General features: G+C 43.1%; 1 pseudogene; it reads right to left on the reverse strand.

The window, feature by feature from the left end:
- Positions 1–12290: 12290 nt before the first annotated feature.
- LOC132437364 (poly(A) polymerase alpha-like) lies at positions 12291–13387 on the reverse strand (annotated as a pseudogene).
- Between the last annotated feature and the right edge of the window lie 302 nt (positions 13388–13689).

Consider the following 13689-nt stretch of genomic DNA (forward strand, 5'->3'; position numbering starts at 1 on the left):
ATAAACTGAAGTAAAAAAAGAAATTATTCTATTGAACAGTAAAACCCTCTATTTCTTTAAAAATAGATTTCTTAAAAACAAAATAAGATGCCAGAAAGGAATTTCTGAAGGGGTGGTTTTATTTTGCTTCTTCAGACATGAGTTATGTTAGAAGATTACATGCTGTACATGTTTTATATTCAACAATGTGTGCACATTCTAAAGATAGAAGCAAGACAAGGGCAGTTATTCCCAACAATATGAATAATAAATTCCTACTTACCCTGGAAAAGCTGTCTTCATAGGGACATTTACTTTGAGATAATTTTCCCTATTTTTAGTCATTTAGTGTACTATTAGATATGCCTTTTCTTTTTCTGAACTTCAATTTCCAGCCTCAGTCTAAGTCTGGAAAGTTATTAGAACTTATTTCTTTATATTCTTTTTACCTGTGGTTTAGGGAAAGACACATTTCCCAACTATTACTATTTTGGTGGACCAAATTCATACATACCCTGAGTATTAGTGGGGATATACGTGAATTTTATATATATGGTCATATCTCTAGTAGAAGTTGGTTAGAATAGGCTTTTAGAGATGCTTACTCTTGCTTTAACAATCATTAGTAGGAATCAACAGAATGGAGTGATGGGAAGACCATGAGCTTAAGAAGCTGACCTGCCTGAGGTCGAATCCTTGGCTGTGTCCTTAGGTAAATTATGGAACTCTGAACCATGATTTTCTCACAGTATGATAAATAATTCCCTGAATTTAAATGAGGTAATATATTGCAAAATATGGCTCTTAGTGGGCACGTAATACTTTTAGTTTCCTTTCTTTTTCCATCAAGCTTATTTCCTATTCAAAGATAGAGTTCTGGTGAACTACATGGGCACTTGGGAACATGTTCAAGGCTGATTGATATTACTTAATAAATTCATTGGTTATTCCTGCTAATCTGAGCCCACAGACATCCCTGTGAAATCCTGCCAGAGGTCCTTTGGAAGATGGCATTAGTACAGCATTGACAGCTACGGGAACTAGAAACAAGCCAAAGGTCCTAAATTGCCAAGCCTTTTACGAAGCCAAACATGATGGAAACTAAATGCCATTTTGGGGGTGATTTGAAAAGCACATGGTTTGGAGTTATTTTGACGGATTAAGTATTTTTCCTGAATCATCTAGGTTCGAAGATTAAAACTTGATTATAAAATACCAAAATGTTTTTAGATATAGGAATAGTTGAGCATAAATCAAATACTCTGGGTTCCTGAGAAAATAATCAAGTGGTCAAGTAATGTGGTATTCTTTTCTGTCTGATATTGGAACTAAGAAACATTACAACAGTTTATTGTTCATAGAATAATATATTCTTACAGAATTATTCTGGAATGCAGGCACTACCCAGAGCTGATTGGTGTTTGGCAACACACCAAAATAATGCCCATGATGAAGGAAAGTTATGAGAATGTAAACTTTTCCCCCTAGTACCTTATGTCTTTTACTTCAAATCCAGATAGAGGTGGTTTCTTAACTCTTCTATGGTTGAAAGACATTCCAGGATAGAAGCTTTCTGGCAGAAAAAGTGACATGATTGTCTAAAGCAATGGGGCTTAACTTTTTGAGTCACAGACCCATTTAAACAAGCTTTGTGGAAACATTTAAAGTCTGCATGATAATATGAAGCCCCCCAGAATGGCTGTGAGGTGCCATTCCAGGTTCTTGGCAGTTATAGCCAGTCCCAGTGAGACTTGCCATGTGAAGGGAGAAACCCTAACCCTTGCCCCTGATCAGTTCTTTATCCCATTCTCAATAGCTATTCCTTAATTTACTCTTATTTTCCATAATTCTTGCCCAAATGCAGTCTCAGCAGGGATCTTTTTTCCTTTCACTAAAAAAATTTAAAATGCTATGTGCATGAACCATCTTAATATCATCCCCACTCTATCCTCACCCCTCTCTCTTTCCCTCCTTCCCTCCTTCTCAAATTCAACCGCCTGTGCTTCAGACTCCAGGTCCCTTCTATTTCTTCCATAACTTTGCTGGAAGATCTTCCCTTTTTCATGATCGTTGACCTCTTCTTTTCTAGTGGTGATTTCTACCCCTCAAATAAGCACTCTTACCTCTGCCTGCACTTATGCTAAGAAAACTGGAAACAGGAAAGCCCTCTATGTATGCATTGTGGAAAGTATCAGAGGGAAAGGGTAGCCAAAATGACCACAGCAGAGAAGAAAGGGGCAGGGGGTGCAGTTGGATGGATACGAGAGGAATTTCCTGGCCACTTCCAAGAGCATGCCTGATCGTGCAGGCTGGCCCTGGGGGTGGAGTGAGCTAAGGACCGAGGGAAGGTGTTGCCAAAGTGAGACTCAGAATGAAGCCCTAGAAATGGGGGAATATGAGCACAGAAGAACATGAACAGCACAGAGGCCCTGCATGCCAGCCCACGAATAAGATTAAATATCTCTGGTTGTGGGTGAGGTACACAGATGGTGTAGATCAAAATCACCAGAAATTCTCCCCGTTTCTAGGCAGGCCAGCCATGGATGATTTAAGATACGCTGTGCAATGTGACATTTTTGGTCCACCAGACTTTTTGATGTGTCTTTGTGGTAAGAATTCTAATTCAGTATTTCGGATGTACCCAGGGGTGCTGGGAGAGGGTCAGACTAGGAAGAGGAGGGTTTGGAAGATGGGGGAAAAGAGCACATGGCTGAGGTCTATGAATAAGATCTTATGCAATTAATAACCAGAGGAAGTGAATGTCACAAATGCATGGATTGAGGGATGTTTGTCAAGTACATGGCTAAAACAAAGACCCATCCACTGACTCTAAAGCCCTGATTTACTTCTCAAAGAATCCTGCAAAGAAAATGATATACTCAGTGTCTTGAAGAAACAGGTATCTCCTTATGCTTGTACGATTATGTTTCACTGATGATCACAATCTGCCACTTAGGTAGGTCAGGATAAGAGTTTCACTGTTCTTCATTTATATACGAGGAAATTGTTGGTTGGAGCAGTAGAGTGGTTTGATCAGAGAGGGAAAGAGTAGAATTGAATCCCACTTACCTGTCTAGAGTTCTACTCATTGGAGTTCAGCTTCCCTGCTGCAGCCAAGTCGTGTCATGCCATGATTTGACATCGTCTCTGGAGAACACAGCCACTCTGGGGCACCCTAGTGCTCTCCCCACCCATGGGAGCTCCGGGAGAAAGCAGCCCCACCTCATGGCTCTGCTGGCTATGGAAGACCAACCTCCTTCCCTTTGCCTTTTAAGGAGTACTTGGTGTTCTCGCTCTTTATAAGCGTCAATCAGATTTTGGCTATGGAGGGCTTATTGATACTGTTTCATGGATGTTTTAATGCATTTTGACAGCTGGAAGCTAGTTGAGGAGCCAGTTTGAGAAGCTTGTAAATGAGAACTACAGGGAGTGGTCTTTCCCTAACAAATTCTGACCAATTGGCTTCTTAGTATCACATGAGTCTTTGTCATTTTCTGGGTGGGCTTTTCTTCCTTGATGAATCTGAGCCTTGTTAGCTTGCAGAAGAATAAATATGACAAGAGTACATATGGGAAATAATTGTTTGCACAGACTTTTGAAAGTCTTCAAGCCCTGAGTCATGTTCTAAGGGCATGCAGGTTGCCCTGATCCACTGTCGGGGGCCAGCACCTTGAGGGCAGGGGTTGTACCTGGATGGGCAAAAGCCCCCATCCTCAGAGCAGCAGGGTCTGTGGGAGTGGAGCCCTTCACCCTCCCTTCCCAAGCCTGGAGGCCTGTGACTTAATTTTTCTTAAAAAAAAACTATTCATTGTAGAACAGTTTTAGATTTATAGAAAAATTGCCAAGATAGTACAGAGAGTTCCCATATACCCTAGGCCCATTTATCCCTTTTACTCACATCTTACGTGAGTAAGATGAGTACATATGTTTTCATGAATGGACCAATATTGACACATTATTAATACTGTTAACTAAAGTGAGCAGCTTATTTAAATGTCCTTGCTTCTCCCCTAATGTCCCTTTTCTGTTCCAGGATCCAAGGCACCCACATTACATTTAGTCATTTAGTTGTCATGTGTCCTTAGGCTCCTTTTGGCTACGTGAACTTTTTAGGCTTTCCTTGTTTTTGATGACCTCGACAGTTTTGAGGAATACCGGTGAGGTGTTTTGAACACTGTTCCTCAATTAGGATTTGTCTGACGAGATTCTCATCATTCCACTGTGGTTATGGGTGTTGGGGATGAAAACTGCAGAGGGGATGGGCCATTCTTATCACATCATATCAAGGGTACATATTATCAGCATCACTGACGTTGATCTTGAGCACTTGGCTGAGGTCATGTTTCTCCACTGTAAAGTTACTTTCCCCCTGATACCAGTAGACCAGGGTTCTTGGCCTTCCCCAATCAATAGAAATTGATAAGAGACCAGTCAAGAAATTCAGGCAAGGCTTTATTGGGGCCCCTGCTGCAGCAGGGGGGAGTGAAAACAAGTAACAGGTTCCCTTGCTTGCTCCCTTATGGGAGGTGAGCTGTTTCCTTATATGGGACGAGGGTAGGGGTGTGTCCAGGGGTTGGGCCAGTGGGGTGTCTTAGGTGGTTTGCCCACCCCTTTGGTGGTGTTGAGTGCAGGGGGCATGTGCAGTACCCTGCTTTTTCTCCTAGCTCTTCAGAAGTGGCAGTTGGGTTTTTTTTTTTTTTTTTGGTCTCTTTGTGTCTTATTGTCCAGAATTTGCTCAAACTGCAGTGCACACAGTAATTTTTAGTCCTTTATAGTTTCTTTTTATTTTGTTGCTGGACCAGACGCTTGTCCAGGTGCAAGCACTGCAGCAAAGGGTCCCAGATCCCAGGTCCCAGCCTATCTCAACCCTACCTTTCTATGCTGTCCTCTCTGAAAGGAAGTCACTTCTTGCAGTCCATGCTTGAGAGGGGCATTATGCTCAATTTCCTTGAGGGTAGAGTGTCTATGTAAATTATTTGGAATTATTCTACATGGTATGTTTGATTTCCCTATTACTTATCTATTTAGTCATTTATATCACTATGGACTTGTGGACACTTGCTTTATACTTTGAATTATAATCTAATACTACTTTATCTATTTTGTTGCTCAGGATTTCCTAGCTCTGTCTATTGGGAGCTCTTTCAATTGGTTCCCCTGTCCCTTTGACATGCCCCTGTTTTGTGGGGTTAAAAGTTTCAGTGTTTCCTTGCTTTCTAGTACTACAAGATACTCCAGGCTCATACTGTATATTTCAAGCTCTAGAATCAACCATTTCTCCAAGGAACCCTGGTTCCTTTTACTGAAGAATAGTATTAGAAACCATGATCTGTGTCCTAGTTGTGCTGGTTGCTTTTGGAATGTCATTGCTGCACTCATATATATCAGGTGTGCTGATATATATGAGTGTATACTGACCCATGTATCTAGACACATCTATAGATAGTCCCATAGGCAACCATCTGTTTCTATACGCAAATGTGAGTTTACACCAGTATCAATAACTCTAGAGACCGGAACCGAAATTTGACATATGATAGTGGGTTTTCTCCTTTATTCTGGAAAGTTGTAGCTTTCTCCTTGTTTTAACCAGAGATTGGAGGGGCGACAGATGGGTAGTGCAAGGAATGGGAAGAATTACAGGCGGTCCATAGCAACATGAGAAGCAGCAGAGGAAAATAGAGGCAGCTACGGTTAGTAGAAATAGAAGTATCAAGTACAACATTCTGGGTGCATTTTGGTGAAGGCGCAACAGTTTAATAGGCCTATTGTAGCCACCTAAAGAAAAGTGTCAAGAAAGAGAGTCAAAACTCCTACAGATGAGAATAGTTTAGAAGTCTGGTCTCTTAGGGAAATAATCAACAATGCCTGTAACTCGGCAGAGTCCCCAGCACTCTTCATTGTGATTCTGGTCACCAGGAAAGGTTGTGGCCTGTTTACTCTGTTTATCATGGTTGGGGGCACATAATATATTTTGGAAAGATTTCCATTAGAGTGGTTAAAAATTGTTTTGGTGCTTTAAGCATTATTAGATTTGAATTTTCTGCCTTAGAGTCCACATTTGCTATGAACCCAGATTGCTAAATCCAAGGCCTCCCGCTGAGATTTCTAGAAGCCCAAATTTTGTAAAAAATAAAGTTGCTTATAAGAAGATTTGATTTTAATGAATTTCTGAACTGTGTCCCTTGAGCTGCAGTGTTACTCTGCCCCGCTTTGCCTTGGTCCCTGGCCCTTGGCAGCCAGAATTTCTGGTTAATCAGTCCCTCCATTCCCAGGCCTGGGGAAGTCTGCCTGTTTTGAGATATTCACTGCCTGTTGCTAAATGAAGTCCAAGGAAGCTGCTTCCAGCTGGGTAGAAGGTCTGAATACTTTGGACCCTCAAAAGGTGGCTTCAAGGATCAGAGAGGCATGTCATCCACACTAGCCACTTAAACCCCACCCTCCTCCCCTTCTGAACAGCCAGGTTTAGGGGCAGTGATGTTGAGAGGCAGAGAGAGTTTCTGTGTCTTTCCTTCTCTTCCTCTCCTTCCCCCTCCCCCTCCTTCCTCCCTCTTCTCCCCACTCTCTTATTTGTTCAACAAATATATCTGGCCCCTTACCATGTCCCTGGCACTGTGCTGGCTCCGAGGAGGCCAGTGGAGTCGTGGATTTTGATATGTTGGAGCCTTCACTCTATTTGGAAAACAGACATGAAACAGTGTACTCAGCTCCTCAGTTATTCAGTTGTGTTAGGTGCCAGTAGAAATGGGATCTCACCTATTTGGTTGAGGTGGGTTGAGGCTTCTCTGTTGATTGAGATCTAAAGGATTCTGGTGTTCACTTCGACTAACTATAGTCCTGAGCTAAGCACTCTGCCTGTGCTGTCCTATCTAATTCTTCTACCAGTACATCACCTACTTGGCCACTCTTGCCCTATTTTATCTTCATTTTACAGATGAGCATCCTGAGATACAAAAGGCTAAGGAGCTTGCCCAAGGGCACAGAGCAATGAAGTGAATGTTTCAGGACTTGCTTGAGGTCAATCTGGATACAAAGCCTGTGCTCATTGCCACCTGGTGTCCTACCCACCTCCCTGCTCCGCAGGTCTCATCAAGGGAAAAGCAAGTGGGGAGTGGGGAGGGAAGTCATCAAATAATGAGTAGAAGTTTCCTGTGGTCAACAATCTAGTCACCTGTTCCACTCATTTCACCAGGGACCATCGAACAATATTTAGCTATAATTATTTTTAAAAGGCTGACCAAAGGTTTTCGTCTTTGAGCCCCACAGGTACAGGATGGTCCTTGTCTGAGCCTTTCAGGGATGGATTAGAACAGAGCAGTTAATTACTCAGCCACCGCAGTTATTACACCACATAGAGTATTCACTGAATGTATGTGGTACGTTAAAGTTGGTTAATTTGTTTTCTTCGAGACCTTTGAATCGTCCTCTCCATCCAGCTGCCACTGCCTTTTTTATTTGAGTCATTATCTCTGGCTTAGACCAATGCAATGCAATCTTCATTGGTTTTTCTGCTCATCTCTTTTCAATCTATTTTCTGTTGCCTCTTCTGTTTAAAACCCTATAGAAAACCTCCACTGCTGACAGAATAGAGTCCAACACAGCCCCCTCATGGCCTGCAGAGACCTGCACTTTCTCCCTTCTCAGCTGCATCTCCCTCCACACCTTTGTTCTCCCCCCATGACCTAACCATTCTCAGAAGCCCCCCTCCCCTTTTGCCTGTTATCGTCTGCCTTTGCCCTTATTCCCAGCTGATCCTCCGTGCTTCCGCTCTGCGCAGGTGCTCCTTGGCAACCCATCCCCGCCTCTGTGGACTGTTGCATTATGGAACAGATCTCTGTTATCATACGGTCAGCAGACCTTTTCTGTAAAGGGCCAGATAGCAAATATTTTTGGCCTTGCAGGCAACAGCATCTTCAATGCAGTGACTTAGATCTGCTATTGCAGTTTGAAAGCCACCATAGTTGATATATAAGCAAATGAATGTGTCTGGGTTCCTATACAATGTTACATACAAAAATTGGCAGCTGGTCGGATATAGCCCCCAGCCTGTAGTTTGTTGTGGAACATTCCAATCATTTGTTTACTCGTCTCCCATTCTTACTAGCTGGTGAGTTTCCTGAGAGAGCGGGTCTTGTTCATCTTTCTATTTTCAGCGTCTAATCTGGGCCTGGCAGTTAGTGAGTGTTGAATAAATCTTGCACGGATGAATATGTGAGTGAATAAATTAATCAAGTCAAATCAAGTTGGAAACTAAGCATTTAATGGTGTCAGTAAGAACCGTGACTGAGTGAATCATGGTGAAAGTAGAAACATCAAGTGTGTACAGGGGGGAATAAATCTTTTTTGCTCATCTCAGGGGACTCAGATATAGTACCTTTGACAGGATCTGGATCAGTGTGGCTAGAAAGCTTTGACCCTTCCGTTGGTGGGCTGCCAAGGGTTAAAAGGAGCCTGAAGCCTTGGGCGGTGGGACCAGTCCTCCACCATTCTAGTGTCTGTAAATAAATAGTGTTAAAACTCAAGAGTAAGGTTATTAAATGTGGATTTTGCTTCGTACCTGCCACTTTCTGTGGAGGAATCTTAGTCACTGATGGATTTGCTCCAGGGGACGCTAAGTGTTTGCGTGCACAGCCCTCAGCCTTTATGCAATTTAGGACTGGAAACTGCTATAGCCCAGCATTTACTGACACACAAGGGTTGGCCAGGCCTTATTCATTCAGCCCAAGGTACTGCAGGGGTGACCAGTTCCCTGTGGTGGGAGAGTTCGTAGACTTTCTAAGTAAGGTCTTCTGAGTTGGGGGAGGCTATCTGGAAAATTCACTTACTCTGAGCATCTCTTTCCTTGACAAAACAAGAAAATGAAGAAATTAGTGTGCTACCAGGGAAACACATCACCACTTGTTGGGTCTCTAAGATAGACTTTTTAAAAGAACTTTTCAATGTTACAGACATCTTATTGAGCCAAAGAAATTACAGAGTTATGTTGAGTAGCATTTGGGTATTGACTTTTGATTTGGTAGGAGAGGAAAATCATGGGCACACAGGGCATTTAGAAATTTTTTCCCTTTTGTAAAATGGAACAGAGGAACACAGAGTAGACACTTTGATTGGAAAAGGGAACAAATGACTTGCACTTAGCTGAATTGGATTGATTTTCCTTTTTACTGAATACTTTCCTCTATTTTGTGCTATTTCAGTTTGCTTCGCAATACCAGGTCCAACTCCTCCCATAGGATTTCATACCATGAAGAAAGGAAAAGTAAAGAGCCATTTCTGTAAGAATCCTCAAAACATAGTATGATAAACCTAATGCATAGATATGTTTTCTAGGTTATTTTTGGTCCAAATGTGTAGATTTCCAAAATTGCATAAAGCTGAACATTAAAAAATAAGATAGCAGACATTCCAGCCTTTCAACTGCACTCAATAAATATTTGGTGAGAGCCTCTTTTGTGCCTCTAGGTATCATACTATAAACTAGGATACAGTGATGACTGAATGTTTCCCCACTTTCCAGGAGCCCAGAGTCTGATTGGGAGGTGCTCCAGTTGCCTGTTTTTGGGTAACAAACTGCCCTAGACTGAGTGACATAAAACAACAACCGTTTTATTTTGCTCACAGATTCTGTGGCTCAGAAAATCAGACCGGGCATGGTGGAGTAGGCTTCTCTATGCCCCACAATATCTGGGAACTCGGCTGGGAACGTTCCAGTGGCTGGAAGAGACTTGAGTGGCTGAGGCTGGAATCATCCAGAGGTTTCCTTACTCCCATATGTGGTGTCTGGGTCGGGATAACTCAAAGTGTAGGCTCAGCCGGAGCTGTCGATGGGAGCATCTACACACGGCCTCTCCATGTGGCTTTAGTTTCTCTAGCATGGAAGCTGCCCCCAAAAGGAACACCTAAGAGGGGCATCCAAAGAGAGAGCTTTCCAAGAGACCAGGGTAGACGTTGAAAGAGCTCTTTTGAACTATCCTTGGAAGTCATGCACTGTTACTTCTTCCACATTCTGTGGCTACAGGTAAGTCACTATGGACACCCCAAATTCAAGGGGAGAGAAATTGGACTTTACGTCTTGAAGGCAGAATGGCAAGGATACAGCAGAAGAGTATGGGAGATGTTGCTGCAATCACCTTTGGAAAATCTAGCCCGCTGCAGAGAATTAGACATGTAAACATGTAACTATAATATACCATAGGAAATGTTTCAGTTACCTTGCTGGGAAATAACCCACTCCATACCTTACTGCCTTGAAACAACAATTATCAGTTATCAGCTGGTGGGTCTGTGCCATATGGTGTTGAATGGGCTCACCCATTTGGCTGCATTGAACTAGGAACTTGGAATGCCCAAGATGGCTTCACTCATGTCTGCTGCCTCAGCTGGGGTGGCTGGAATGGCTTGGGGGCTCCTTAGTTCTCTTCCACATGGTCTTGTGTCAAATAGTAAACTCGTCCACGCTTCTTTATCTGGTGTCTGGCTTCTTTTAAGGCTTAGTCCCAGAGCTGGCACAGGGTTACTTCTACTGGATTCTAGTCAAGTCACAAGGCCAGCCAAAATTCAAGGAGTGCAAAATACACTGGAGGAGTGGCATGTACGTAAAGGGATGGGGGAGGTTATTGGTGACCATTTTTGGAGAAAATCTACCACATCAGAGGTGTCAAAAATGCGCTGAGATCACAGATGGAGGATCAGTTTTGTCAGGTGGCCTCTGAGGGTTTCTGTGTCAGGCTGTGGAGACAGGGTGGGTGCTGGTGGGGGCATGGTAGATAGTGGGGTATCCAGGAAAGATGTAATATTTGAACTCTGAATGCCCTAGGTAGACAAGATGTGGAAGCATTATAGGCCCAGGAAATTCCATGAGTAATGACAGGGAAGCTGGAAAGGGCATGGGGACTAGAGGGCGGTGCAGTAGAGCTACAGCAGTATGTGTATATATTCGGGCATGAGAACGTGGTGGATCTGGGGTAGAAAGAAATGTCAGGAGATCAGGCATGTTCGTGAAGGACTTTCTGGGTCCTGCTGAGGTATTTGGATCTCATTATATTGGGGATATGAACTGAGAGTTTTTAAAAGGAGGAAACATAAGAGATGAACTAGAGGGAGGAGAGATTAGATGTAAGGAGAGCAGTTGTGATGATATTGTGGCAGCTCAAATGAGATCTAATCAAGATTTGTACAACAGACAGAAGGGAAAGGAACCTCCGTGAGGCAAGATATAGAGAAAAAGCAAAAACCATTTGTTCAGAGAAACTGGACCAGCAGGGACAGTGTTGTATATAATCTGAGGGCCATCAGGAGGGTAACCTGCCAAAGTCCTCTTCTATTTATTGATATTATCATTCTGGAATTCTGCTGTTGTGGTTGGTACATTTGTATTAAGACTTGCCTGCTCCTTTAGTCCCCAGAGCAAGTCCTAGTGTCCACGACTTCATCAGAACTATTTCCTTGGAACAAAAAAAATCCAAAGTAGTATACAACCAGCATGGAATTTTTAGAACTGCTGCCTCAGAAGCATTGACATTAATCTGAGCTTTATGGAAGCTAACTGGATACTAGAGGCGTTTCATTTCTACATAGGCTCAAACTTCTTACCACTGTACAGGTGTTTCCAGTAGAACAGACTAGCCATTCACCCATCTAATAAATATTTTTCAAGTGCCTACTACATGCAAAGCACTGTTCTTGGAGATAGATGTGGCAGTGAGTAAAATAAAGTCCTTGCTCTCATGGATGTTCTTTATATCCTAGTAACATGGATTTATCAAACCCAGAGCGGCTTTGAGAACTGGATATGGAGTTTTATCAGGCTGACCTGGTTTAAGCGATGTCCTCTCCTCAGTGGGTTAGGTGTGCATTTTGTGGTGTCTCAGACCATAGAGTTGGCTGCACTTACCACTCATCATTAACTTGGGCGATCACTTATCATTAACAAGGAAGTCATCCTAAGAGCCTGAGCACAGAAGTGACGGTATGTGGCCTCGCAGAGAAGGAAAGGGACATGCTCAGTTGCTGGGACCCAAAGTTTTGTCTGCTTGTGCCTATTCAAAGTCTGACATCTGAGCAGTATGTTCATTCACATTGTGCATTTGTTTCCATCCCATTTGATTTATTTTTTAACACCCATTAACTGTCATACCTTTGCCTCTGAAATGGGTCTCCAGCAATTACTTGACGGGAAGGATTTTGGCTGTGAGGGAATGTGTTTCCAATTGCTGCCTTTTCTAGTAGCATGCACAAGTGTAAAGCAGAAGCCTAGGGGCCACATGCAACAGAGAATTAGAGCAGTGTTTCTCTGGGCTGTATGTATTTTTTCAGTGTCTACAGTCAATTTTGTTTTAATATGATCTAAATGCACACCGTTTAGAAAATATCAAGAAAAACTTATGTACAAGAGTTGACGCTATTGCATTTGGTTAAAGCTGGCAAGTTCTTGCTACTAGCATAGCCCAGGAAACACCGAGGAAATGAATATATTGGAATAGATGTTGTGGTGTTTGGCCCACAGTTTGATAGCTCTCAGGGTTAACCTGAAATTGTCTATGTTTGGTACTAGATGTAAAATTTCATCAGTTACCCTGCAATCATTAAGACTTCTTATGCATCTTATGTCTAGATTTTTAAGCAGACTGTCATCTCTTAAGTCCAAGTCTTCTGGGATAGTCTGTAGTGCTAATCTTGCAAACAAAATATCAATCTCTATCCCAGCAAAGCACAGTTTGATAACTGGTACAAAAGCCTCCTCAGCAGCTCTTAAATCTTTTACTTCTTCCTGTAATTTCAACTTATCATAGAGTGAGGTGAAAAAGTCACTTCAATCAACATGTCTTGATGCAACACACAACTCATCAATATCGGCACCTTTTGTATGTACTCTTTTTTTTTTTTTTTTTTTTTTTTGCGGTATGCGGGCCTCTCACTGCTGTGGCCTCTCCCACTGCGGAGCACAGGCTCCGGACGCGCAGGCCCAGCGGCCACGGCTCACGGGCCCAGCTGCTCCGCGGCACGGGGGATCCTCCCGGACCAGAGCACGAACCCGCGTCCCCTGCATCGGCAGGCGGACTCTCAACCACTGCGCCACCAGGGAAGCCCTTGTATGCACTCTTAATCCATAAGATCCAAATGTAAAAATTTTCCCCCCAACATTTTCCATTACAGACTGTGGAAGATTCTTGCTTTCACTGATTTCTTGTATCCACTCTTTTACCAGGTTATTTAATTTTCCCCAAATTAAAATTCTGTGCTGCAGTCCCTCTTCCTCTTCAAAAACCCCAAAAGGCTTCAGAGTCAGTTCTTTCCTGTGTAAGTCAGTCTCCTTGGGGGCTGCTAAACTGATGGGAGAGGTAATGCCACAGTGCTTCTGTGGCGGCTGTGTTTGTTGTGATCCCTGCGCTGTAACTGGAAAAGGCATTGTCTCCTGTGCGGGCACCGTCCAGTCACTCCCCTCCTGCTGCTGCCCTGGGCATGACCCACTGAGGCAGGAAGGAGGGGGGTGCCTGCCTCAGCCCTGGGTCCAACCCCACTCCCGCACTCTCTCCCGCGGCTTTAAGTGCTTCTCCTCTGGGTTGTATAATATTTAGATGGGCACTTACAGCAGTCCAAGTCTTGACATTAATAAAACTTGGAAGGGCTACACTGCAAGGTAAATGTCTCTCTGGGTAACCCTGAATTTCATCTACAGTAAACTTTCTGGTATTCGTCAGAGTTCTGTTA

The sequence above is a fragment of the Delphinus delphis genome, chromosome 14 (genome assembly GCF_949987515.2).
Source record: "Delphinus delphis chromosome 14, mDelDel1.2, whole genome shotgun sequence".
Taxonomy (NCBI): domain Eukaryota; kingdom Metazoa; phylum Chordata; class Mammalia; order Artiodactyla; family Delphinidae; genus Delphinus; species Delphinus delphis.